This window comes from Lagopus leucura, unplaced genomic scaffold (assembly GCF_019238085.1).
Source record: "Lagopus leucura isolate 7727_CA_CO unplaced genomic scaffold, USGS_WTPT01 Super-Scaffold_73, whole genome shotgun sequence".
Taxonomy (NCBI): domain Eukaryota; kingdom Metazoa; phylum Chordata; class Aves; order Galliformes; family Phasianidae; genus Lagopus; species Lagopus leucura.
Genome location: NW_024962252.1, coordinates 91,306,073 through 91,318,918, shown reverse-complemented (window position 1 = coordinate 91,318,918; position 12,846 = coordinate 91,306,073).

Genomic DNA, 12,846 nt, shown 5'->3' with positions numbered 1-12,846 from the left:
ATCATTGAATAGTGAGCTGTATGGTTTCCAAGGGTTACTACTGTAAGACACTGGGTTCAGAGAAAACACTCCTCAGAGATGGCTCAGCTCAGCTCCAGCACGGCTCACAGACATACCTAAAGAGCATGTTAGTTTTCACAATGCAGGATTCACCACTTCACAGATAACCACATTTCAGAACAGACAAAAAGCCCTTTGTGTAAAAGCTTGTTCTGTATTTTTCCCCAGAGATTAAGTGATAGACCCACAATAACCTACAGTGTTGTATGTGTTAAGTGCTACTTTACTATTCTGTGTTTCTTTCTTACTGTTCTTTCCTACCCTGGTTTACATTTGTTTGGAGCGGTTTTTCAAACCAATTTCCCCATGCTGCTGACATTAATGAGTAAAGAAGCTCCAAAGATGCCTGAAAGAGGTATTTGAAATTCTCCATGGTAATACTCAGGTACATTAAAATAGCTCACAGCATTCGAGCTATTACCAGGAGGCACGTTTTAATATGACAGATGCATAGCAGCTCATCTTTTCTGAACACACAGAAGGGAAGGAAAGAATACAAAGTTCTGTGAGCACTTCACTACATACCTGTTTTATGTAATCCACACACTAATGAGAAAAAGACAAGGCAGATTCTCTTGCTGAAATCCCAAGCACCCAATGTGATATGTCCACTCTAACTACAGTTCTTAATGTAAAAAAAGGCTAGTCACTGAAGATGCCTTTAGATTTCCTGGACAGTGGAGCAGCTCCTCAGGAGCTTCTGCATCCAGCACAGACACTGCATCTGCGTCTGGCCTTTAGCATATGACCACCTGGGGAAACTTGCTGCAGTGATTTAAAACACTGCAGTCTGCTCTTCCCCTTAGAAAGAGGGACACATGCAATAGTACCCATCAAGCAGCCACCACACAAGTCACAGCAGCATAGAGTCTGCACCAGAGACAACAAATTAAAAGATTTAACAGAGGAGTCAGATTTTGAATCATAGGATCAGCTGAAAACAGAGACTTATTTCAAGCTTATTCTGCTGCTCTGCACCGTCAGCAATAACTTTTCCACAAGACAAACCATAGAAGGGCAGGAGAAGCTCATGCTGCTATTGCCAGATTCACAGTATCTGTAAGAACCTTAAAGATCTTCTCTGGATTCCCTCACACATTGTTACCTGAATTCACCACACATTGTTGAGATTCAATTAGTAATTAAGTTACGAGGCTTAAGAATCCTTACTAAGTACAGCATTACTTGAGGGACAATAGAACCGCTCCTCACATACACTCAATAAATAAATAAAATTACAATCTTGATTTACTTTCCCTCTTTATTACACCACAGCCCAAGAGTAAAGGTAAAGCAACAACTTAAAAATAGTGTCAGAGCATACCTCAGACCACTCAGCTTCTAAGACAGAATGACAGTAGGGATAACAAGAATTCCCTGACCTGCACCACACAAATCCTTCATGTTGATTTCATATTTTTCATTTTTTTTTTCAGATATTTTAGTAACATAGATCTCTGCAGTTGACATCAATCTTAGTTATGGAATAGTTTTCTTTTCTGGAAGGACATCAACACCGATGATATACCAGCCTACGTAACACACAGGGTTCAGGCATTTAAAAGTAGAGCGTTCTCCTCAGGCAGATTAAAAAGCAGCAGCCTTATCAGCAGCAGCAGAGAACTTCATGAGGAGGAGTTCATTGCTCAGGGTGCCAGTCCTTTCTTCCTCAGATTCACTAAGGGTCACTCTTACGTTAGCTTAACAGAGCCTGCTCTTATAATCATTCTTTTGTTTCACAGTTGGCCGACTTTATTTGTTCTCTGGAATCTCTAAACTAGCTTTATCTGACTGACAAGGCAGGTCTTCTGTAGAAATTTCTTACTGACAGAGACCTCCAGTATCACCTTGCATTTTCACTTCACTGCACAATACTTTATTTTAGAGATAGTTACTTGCTATTGGAATAAAATAAAGCCCAACTAAAGCCAAATGACTTCTAGATAATCACAGCTATCATCAGCTTAGCTGAGGCAAGCTTAGATGAGACCCTTGGATTGCCATATCAGGCGTTACAGAAAATGTGGATTTTTACTAAGAATGAACAGAATTACATTCATAGCACCATGAGCGTTCTGATCAAAACTGATCCATTGGATATAAAACTTCAAATGCTGGAAGACTTGGGTTTAGTTTTTTTTTTTACAGTTAAGTGTCAAAAAAATTTCAGTCCAGAGAGATTAATTTCACTTCTGTTTGAAGCCTAATGTTATGCTTTATAGCAGCTAGGGATGTCTGAGCAAAATAAAAATCTGAGTAGAAATCAAGAGTTGGGTGCTTGCTTGAAGTTAATGAAGTTAATTTATCTTAGATCCTGCTTCAAGTGAAAATAACAGGCCGTGTCTCATGAAAGACTGGGACAACAGTTGTCCTGAACCTGGTCAGCACTTCTAGAGAGAAGCATAAAATTAGCAGTCAAGAAAATTAAAATATATGTAGGTCACTGAAAGGAATGCCTCCTATTTATTCCCATGGAAACTACAACAAGTGGAAAGAGCAAAATAACACTATTTGATAGAGGAAGTTCTCAGCTATAAAACACTTTTTCAACAGTCACTACTATTAGCTGTGCATTTTTGTTAGCGACGCACAAGAACCTGCCACACTCATACAAATCTGCAGCAGAGGAGGTGAACCACTGTCACTGTTACCACTGCTGAAAGACACCATCTCCCACCTTGATGTCCTCACATTCATTATTTGATCTCCAGAAACGTTCAGCAAGTGTTGATGAAAGTCAGTGGATCAAACTTTTTGCGCATGGAGGAATTCAGTACCATCCCTTTGTTCCATATATACTTTTAGGTCAAACACCCTTTTGTCAGGCTATCCCCCTGCTGCCATTTGTCACACAGCAACAACACGTAGAAGAGTACTGATGGGAAGGTTCAAGCTCTACTGCCAAACCACCTACATTTGTCTGTGATGCTGCAGGCCAATGTAGTAAAAGAAGAGGCATTACTTCCTGAGCAGCCCTTACATAGTCATACACACACACACAGTTCAGGGTAATCTTAGTGAAACTAAATTCACATAGTATTTCTGCTCCCTAGGTAAACCATTAGAAACAAATGTCTGACAATACCTTGTTCTCACGTTGATTGAAAAATGCCTGAGCGATCACAGCTTGGGAAAAAAAAATGAACTGGAAACAGAGAGTAATGCACCATGATGTAATGCACCAACGGTAGAGGAACAGATCAGAAGAGTATAAAAACAATCATCATTATCAGTTTAAAAGGGCTTCCTGAACGTTAAATTAAAGACAGGCACCAGAGCCTGTTGAGTGTAGAATTCTGCTCTGTCAGAGTTAACACAACATTCATTCACATGTACATCCCCAATCCCCATGTTCTGAATATTTGCACCCTACTGTAGTATGCTACAAAAAGAAGCCAAATATGCATAAGAGATGGAAGATCAAATGCAATAAAAACATGTAAGGCTTAAGTGCTTCTTTGGTTGTGTAAGCAGCACTTGAAGTATGTACTAAGAGAGATGAAATACATAAGAACTGGTTAAAGGTTTTTATCAACACTCACTGGTTTGTTTACACAATAAAGCAACCTCTGCAAAACACAAAGTAACCAGACTTCTCTTACACCCTTTGCTAGTCTAGCAGCACAAGAAGGACAATGCTGGTAAATCACACTGAGCAAAGAGATATTATCTAATATGCAGTGCCCAAAGAAACTAAGAACTGAAGGAAGATCACAAAGGATTTTGGCATTTGGAGTTGATTCTGAGGGAATTTGAAACAACTATGGAATTACAACACTGCTTCAATAGGATGTAGAGAAGCCCACTACAGAAAGAAAAGAAATAAAAAGGTGATATATAATTGAAATCCATCCTAGTTAATTTTGTGAGAGTTAGATTGTGTGTGTGCAGTAGAAAACTTCTAGCACTAAGGTATAAACCTTCACTAAACCTTCTTACAAAATGGCTATAGGGTTTGCTGTTCACAATGAGTTGTAAAGGCAATGCCCAGTACAGGTTAGAGAAAGTCTAGTATGCATTATCCTCCTGTCCCCCTTGAAAAATAGGGACCTGCAGGTGGGTCTAATATACATTGCCTCTTGTCCCGTTGATGAATGGGGAACCAGAGGGCCTAGGTATACAACGGCCACCTGTCACCTTTTGAAAAATGAAAAACAACAGGTGGGTGATTAAGCGTATATGGAAGCATACCTTAGCAACTGTGTTGAGTAGATTGCGAGCCTGGGATGCTCCGCCAATGAGCAACAGGGCAGACATCGCATGCATCAGTGAAAGAGTATTTAGTATGGATTTCACTGACTAAGAGTGTGATTTCTCCCTTGCCATAAGGGGGTGTGCACCAGATATTGCAATAATGAATAAAGTTCACTGCTTCACAAAGATCTTTGCCTGATTGGAAGTTATTGATTTTTGAGCTTTCCTCACAAGTTTAAGGGCAGTAGAGGCTGATGCAGTTCAATAGGAATGCAAAAGTGATAAGCAAACAACCTCTAAAAATACAACCAAGCCTGACAGGTAGGATTGCACATTCAAAAGTACAAACCAAATAAAAGTTGTATCAAGAGAAATACTGAATTTCAAATTGCAAGGACTGTTCCAAATAACTGTAGAGATATCTTAAGAATTAGAGTCACCTGAGATAGATGGCAGCAAAAGAGCCAACCCTTCCAAAAACAGCGTAACTTTGTAGAAAAGCAAGGAAGAAAACACAAGATACAAGGATTAGATTTCTAATGATGAAAACTAAGGAATTCTAAGCCAGACAGATGGCAAGTGCCAGGATAAGTGGCTATATTCTTTTTACTGCCAAGGGGAAGTATTTGTGAACAGCATGCAAACAGTCAGTGCACGTGCAGGGGAGAGAAGACAAAGCTGAGTTAACTTGCTCCCCTTTTGTTCCCCATCCCAGCTTTCTTTTGTCTTCATCCTCATTCAACCACACCTCCAAATAATCATCCTAAGCAATTTGCTGAGATGTGCAGAGCACATAAATCATAACCATTTTCTATATTCCTTAATGGTTAAGGAATAGCACCATCCACAGACTCCAAATAGCAGGGGGCAGCTCAGTCTGCAACTATCAACCTGAAGTCCTTCCACATTAACCGCATTAACATGGAGAATGTGCTGCTGTTGTTCTCATCATTTGCGTATTCCTTTTTTCTACCTTACGTCCATTAAGAGGCTGGACAGAACACCACCAGTGGAAAAAATCAGATTCCACAAATGATTAGTTAGAAAAGTTTGTGTCAGAAGCAGATGCAAACAGAGGAAGGCAGATCTTATTGCTTATTTTACATACATTGTGGCTTTATTATATGCTTCTTCATTCTTCTTGTCCTGACATTAGCCACCAGGAAGCAGGTTGCTGAAAGGCTCAGCAAGAAACTTGGGAAAGAGCGCAGTATAGCCAACAGCAGAAGTGGAGCAAACAGGTGGCAAAGAGCTCCTGAGGTTTTGATAAGCATCTAGTCACAGGAGAGTGCTTAGACATGAAGACAACTGGAAAAAGACTAAGATTGGCATTTGTGAAATTTAAAGTATAAAAAAGAGAAACCTGTTCTTTTTCAAAGTTTAAGAACAGGTTATAAAAGGTTGTCAATGGTTTTTAGATAACCAGAAAGCTAACTGCTCTTTGTTCTATTGAGATCTTAAAGTTACCGTTTGAAGACGATACTCATGTTGCTAGATTCTGCCCAGCCTCTGCATCCAGCATCCTGGTTAAAGATCCTTATGGATTCTAGCCCAATGCTATTCTTCCTTTAATGGCATCTCTCACCAGCAACCAGTTTTCTGCTCATCATAAAATCATTTGAGTTGGAAAGAAGCCTTAAAGACCATCTCATCTAATACCCCTGCAATGAACATGGATGCCTACTGCTAGATCACAGTGCTCAGAGTCACACCCAGCCTAATCTTGAGTGTCTCCAGGAATGGGGCATCCACCACCTCTCTGGGCAACCTGTGCCAGTGCCTCACTACTCTCACTTTTTCCCTATATCCAACCAAAACCTTTTAGTTTCAAATCATTCCCCCTTGTCGTAAAATCATAGAATCACCAAAGCTGGAAAAGACCTCTGATCATGCAGTCCAACCGTTCACCTGTCACCAATATTTCCCACTGAACTATGTTCCTCAGCACAACATCTAAATGTTTCGTGAACACGTCCAGGGATGGTGACCCTACCACCTCCCCTGTTCCAGCACCCAACCACTCTCTCAGAGAAGTAGTATTTTCTAACATCCAATCTGAATCTCTCTTTGCTGAACTTGAAGACATTCCTTCTAGTCCTATCACTAGTTACATGGGAGAAGAAGCCGATTCCCATCTCACCACAACCTCCCTTCAAGTAGATGTAGAGAGAGAGGTCTCTCCAAGCCTTCCTCTTTGTCCTATTACCACAGACACTGCTCAAGAGTCTTTCCATTGCCTGCCCCTATTCATTTTCTCTTTTCTTCACTGGGGCCTAGACTCTGTGCCTTGCATTTGGTCATCTTTTCTGAGACCTTTTGTAGATCATGTTTTGACACTGGTGGCCTACATTAACATCTTTTTTTTAATCCATCACCTCCCTCAGACAGTCCGACTTAAAGAGAACTCAAAACTCTTCAAAAGGTGATATTTAACTTGCCTTACCCACAACTACACCACCACCTTTGGAAGTTTTTCTTTCAAAATCCCCAACCTTTCTCTTTCTTTCATATATCAGCATTTTCTAAAATCCACAATGTGATAAAGAAGCCATATAGTCACATTTATTCATGTTTTGCTATGGTACAAATAATGATTCTGGCATTATTTGCAGTGCTAGAGATCTAATTTTTAGTCAGAAAGACTTCAGTTTAGTAGCATTAGACTACAAAATATGCAATCATTCTGCAGAATTGCAGCTTCAAACCATCTCTTGCAGATCCAGCAGAATTGCTAATATTCAATGTCATTTGCTGAATGTGTAGGGCAACTGAAGCATGGCTATCTGTAATTATAAAGATTGTCCTGTCAGTAAGAAGAGAAACATTTGATTCATACATCACTATCCTCTTACAAAGATTATTCCCCATTCATCCATGAAAGAAACAGAAATTTAGCCTCAGACCAATTCATAAGCCAGGAAGTATCTCCTACGTCTCTGTCATTGAAAAGCACATCCTTCAGGCTGTGCTGTATCCACCTGTTAAACTGGCTTTTAACTGCAAAACATTTCCATATGATGTGGCTGCATCATCAGCGAATAGCAACCTAACACTTGCTTTTCCTGGCTCTGCCTGGAGTGAAGCTCTCAACTCAGTCATATAATGAAAACTTGCGGACTACAAGACACTAAAGTCTCATTCCAAGTGAATAAATTGTCTGAATTATTAGCAAATCCCACCCTACAATGCAAAAGATTATCTCCTAGAAATTCTTTATAAGCACCTCAGTTATCAAAATGAACAAGCAGAGTTTAGTGTGGCCTGCATACAGCAGGGTCTTACACCTCAGCCACCATTGGCAGTGCTTATTTACCAAAGGCACTGGAAAATACCCTCAGTGCCTCTGTACTCACACCCTTATGACTCCTAGTTAAATATATTAACTGGTGTGAGATTAGTTGACATTGGAAAAAAGTATGAGGGTTTGGTTTTTAAGCAAAGCTTGTGTGGCATATCTCTAGGAAACAGATTAATCAGGTTGAGAGTTCTTTACGTGGAACAGGGTTATCAGCAATAGGCAGCAAAACAGCTGCATTCCACAGGATTAACAGCTGGGAAAAAAAGAATGCAAAGGAAAATAAGGATAGAACACCAACTTAAAAGAAGCAGATGCTAAATTTCTTGAAATTCTCACAAACTCAGGAAGAAACGATAACCCAATGAAAAGGAATGGAAAGGAGCCAGAAGATATTATTTCCACAATTCCTACAATGGACATATTTCTAATTCAGATTTTTCATACTTTGATAGAATGGACATTGCTTGCCACTTCCAGAGTGAAGCTCTTGGCAAGATCCAGATGTGCTGCTTTATGTTGCTCTTTGGAAGTTATTGAAATATTCAGGAGTTATCATCCCACCCCCACTCAAAATTACATACTTCCAAAGAAACTTCCACTACTCTCTAGCCCCAGCACAGATTAAAGACTGAACATCTGTTCATTCGATGTAAGTGTAGAAAGAGAAGGTCTCTGTTGAAAACCTCTTGTTCCTTTAGTCCTATCAGACAAGCAAGGTTACAGAAGCATGTGAAGAGCAGAGTTCTGCATACTTCCTGACACATCAAAATCCACATCAATAGTGGAGGACATTACCATAGGGAATTACAGTTCAGAAGAGAAGTAGGCCAGAAGAATAGGGTGGAGCAGAACAGTTTAAACAAATCTCATAACATGAATCAGTCTCCCATCATTTCTGTCTGTTACAAAAATCTAATAGCAATTTCTTCAAGTGATATTAATTAAGGAAAGAGGAACGCCTGCTGGGCATGAAACAAAACTGTCATACTTCTGCATCACCTCTATTGTTTTTCCATATATGCTGGCTCAGTTGTTAATGCTGATAAGCATTTCCAGCGCAGATGATTTTCCAGATAGGTAGCACCTTTGTGTTAGGCTTGGAAAGGCACTGGAACACTATGCAATACTCGTAATAAAAGGAGATTCTGTTCCCTGTGCTAGAAAGATACCTCTACTAGAGCATCATTTTTGTCTAAAGGCAATTGTGATTGTGGCTTCATTTTCAGCAACATAAAATAGAATGTTGCAAAGATTGTGTCTGGGATACTAAACCCCTTTTTTGTCCCAAAGATATTCAGCTAATAATAGTATAATAAAAGTATATAATAGAACAATAAAAAAAGATAAGCTTATATGTACTGTTCAGTGAAGCACAGAGATAGCTCAGGAATCGTCAGAAAGCAATCTGACCTTTGAGATACTATAAAGCAGTTCTACTAAGAAGCACACATTCTAATAGACCAATGGAATGATCTCCTATGAAATAATATGCACTTTGACATAGTCTTCACTGTGCAAGGAACAGAATTCCTAACTGAAAAAGCAGCAACTCTTCAATAGAAATCACAGCTTTTTGTACCATTTTCACTGACACAAATAGAAAATAAAGGTGTTGAACTTTTATTTCACCTACCAAGAGAATGCAACATCTTAGTATCTACAGTTTTAGAAGGTAGACCCATCAGGGTCTTTGCTCCCTCCAAGAAAATACAAACATAAATAGCTCTTTTTTACTCATTCCAGTACAATGGCTGACCACCAAAACCTTTTAACTATTCATTTTCAAGCTTTCCAAAAACACAATTTTTAGTACAATTACAGCCAAGTTCTGCCTTCTCCAGGATGCAGGACTGTTTCTTATTTTGTTGCTGAACTCTCCAGCACTTTACTACATTTCAAAGCAATGCGTCTTTACACATGGCTATTACTAGCTGTACAGAAGCCCCTTTTGAAGTTCTTCACATGGCTCAGGTGCACAAAGGCATACTAAAATCTTTTAGTTTGAATGCCAAAACTCAGATATCAGGAACACTTGTGAACAGTAGTTATCATTAACAAACAAAGTGGCTTCAAGATCAGCAGTAGGAGAAGGAGCATTTCATCTTTAGGTTCGTTATTTTCACATTTTGATTTATGCATGAACCAATCTGCATGGTTGAACTACAATTTGTTAAAATATCTTATGTACAGCAAAAAAGTATGCCTAAATAATTCATTTGATAATACAGAAACTTAATACATTCACACAAATATTTTCCTGTTATTTCTTAAAACCCCAAAGTATTCTACAACTCCTCCTGGGGCCTCTCAGCATCTGTATGCTTGGGAAGACTAAAGAAGAGAGGCTAAGTGATTCATGGTTACACGGTATGTACCAGCAGCATGGGGTCCAGTTCAAATGGAGAGTAGCCAGCAAACCACACAGACACTGTATCATCACATGATTTGTAACTCCTGTGCTGAGAGGAAAGAAGTACTTATCTTTACAGCTTATCAAGCTTTCTCTCTGCCAGTACTGTCTGCTAATTACTAGATTTTTCTATCGTTTTCAACACATTATCACTATTAATAATATTTACTGAAAGGTGGTTGAATTAGAGACATATAAACAAGATACCTCTGGAAAAATGAAAGAAACAACTCAGTGGTCCAGGATAAGATCATCTACAGTTGTGCTGATCTGTGTCACAGAAACTCTGATCTGAAGAGCACATGCATAATTTCCCTTTTCAAACTCAGGGGAGTCTCTATACATAAATGGAGGTTTCCCCTCAAAGAAGTTTCAAAAAGGAAAACAAGGAAAATGTCTGTAAATAGGTCGTTTGCTTAAGATAAATAAACACACTGATCCATTTACCAGAGTAATATGTTTGAGAGAAACACTTTTCAGTTAAGCAATTTTATCCAAAGTTTTCACTTGAAAAAAACATTTGGTGCAGATTGTCTGAGTCAGTCATTCTGCTTTCTACGCAGCTACTTTCAAATCATTTTCAGTGACACCCTGCTGCCATAAGACCAGGATACAGCTATTGATAGGGCACAGTAGCCAGAGGGCCATTCTAACAAGCTTCTGAGCCAGGATGAACCACAGATAGGAAATTCCCAGCAGGATTACAGAGAGATCCCTTTTTCTGGGCTAAATCAAAAGGCATTGCTATTATAAACCAGGAAAAATTACTGGATTCTTCACACAGCAGTTTTGATATGCATTTGCTTCCACAATTTTAGCTTTCCCTTGGTAGTTCAGCTTTATAGTAAATGATAAATTCAGACATATGGAGGTTAAAAATATTAAGAATACCCTCAGCACAACTTGCAGAGTATGACAATGGAGATTTTATTAATGTTGGGCAAAGAATGAGTTGTACCCATGCTTGGAAGAGATTCACAACTTTTGTCATAAAACTACCTATGATCCTGAAACAAACGCAGCTTATCTTAAATCATTCCATCAGGAATTATTATTTCAGGACATACATAAACATACTGGAGTCCCTGAGGTTAACATGTTGGATGGACTTCCCCCAGCCACAGCTGGAGTCTCTGCACCCTTGCCATTGGCAAAAGGAAAACTGACTCAGTGTTAGTGCTACATGTTCCTCCTCCCACCTCAGGAATCACGCACACCTCACGTACAAAAATCAGAGAACTGTCAAAGCCTGCCTTCTTACTGTATGTAAAGACACATTACAGCCTCCTTATGCATCCGCTAGTACTAAGATGAAAGAAAATTTTGTTGAAGCAATTCACTTCATCCCTATTACCTCAACAATACAAGTCAAAGTACACAGTGCACTATTCCAAACTCTTCGTTATTATTATTAAATTCTGAATCATTTTGTTTTGTCTTTCTTTGGCATTCATTTCTCTCTCCTCTTCCCTTTTTCACCTTTTGTGTTTCACTACATTCCTCAGTATTCCAGATCAAGCTCATCACAATTCTGCATGCAGATTCATCTCCCTTCTGTTCATTCTCGTTTAACAGCACATAGAGCTGTGCCTTTTGACTCATACTTTCTGGGTGCTTTTTTTAAATCCTGTTTTATAAAACAGTCTAAAGCGAAAAGAATTCAAAGTTACCATTCCACATACATCTACAGTGAACCAACTTCTTTATCTATTATCCCTTAAAGGATCTAAAGCTTTCTATCTGCTGTACTCCTCTTCATTATCTGCTGTTCTTCTCTCATCCATTTCTTACCAGCACTGCCTTTGTTCTCTGCCTTTCATTTTTTTTTTTTTTTTGCACCAATATTAATACTGCTCACAGCAATCTAGAGATTCACAATGGGAAGTCACACAAATGGTCTGCTAAATATGATGCGGATCACAAAGACGCCTTTATGTCTCTCATTTGGCTGGTGTTATTAATCTAAGGTCTGCTCTGCAGTAAGTGCCCTGGCTGCTCCCTTACCTCACAGTGTTTTTCTCCAAGAGCAAAATATTGGGAAATAGCACTGTTATACAATAAGTAATGGCAGAAGAGACATGACTTTCACATATCCACAGCTACATCTCTCATCTCCATGCTTAATGCTACATACACTTGGCTTTGTGACACTTTTTAATTACATACTTTAAACAGCATACACACAGACTGATGTACATCTCTCTGTAGCTGTGACATGATTTATTAGCAGTGGGTGAATTGCCCATCACACATTTATTAGTCCTTCAGAAGATGCCTCCCTTTGTACACAAGAGCCAGCTGTAGTCTTTATCAGTATTTAGCAAAGTTACCCCTGCTGTAAATGGCAAGTGATTGAAATAACCAAGTTTAGTATGCTTATGATTTTGTTATTTCATAGCCAGAAGTTCATCAGTTCTCAGGTAGGCACCAACTTTCAGACCCCAAATGGAGCCAACTTGTAACCACACTACCACACTCGTATGTGTCTCATTGAAGCGTGTGAGGCACTAGGTATGCATTGAGTGGAAGCAGGATATGAAAACCATAGATTGATCTGTGTTGAGATACATATGTGCAAATAAGATAAAGACGCTTATTCCTTAAAGGACCTATTTCTCACAATTGACTTTTCTTGCCAAAAAGAAGTTTCGTGGTTCTAATTTTTTTTTTTTTTTTTTTTAAAGTTTTTAAAGTACAGTTACTAAATGAAAGATTAGCAGAAAAGTGAATAAATTAGATTGGAAAAGCTTCTCTGAGTATCTGCAATTGCACTGGGAAGGCTACAACTCAGGTAACATTAGCAGGTACATTTCAAGGACATGAATGGCTTATTTGTTGTGTGTTTATCTCTGTTCAATTGGGCCTGATCTCAACTCATTTCTCC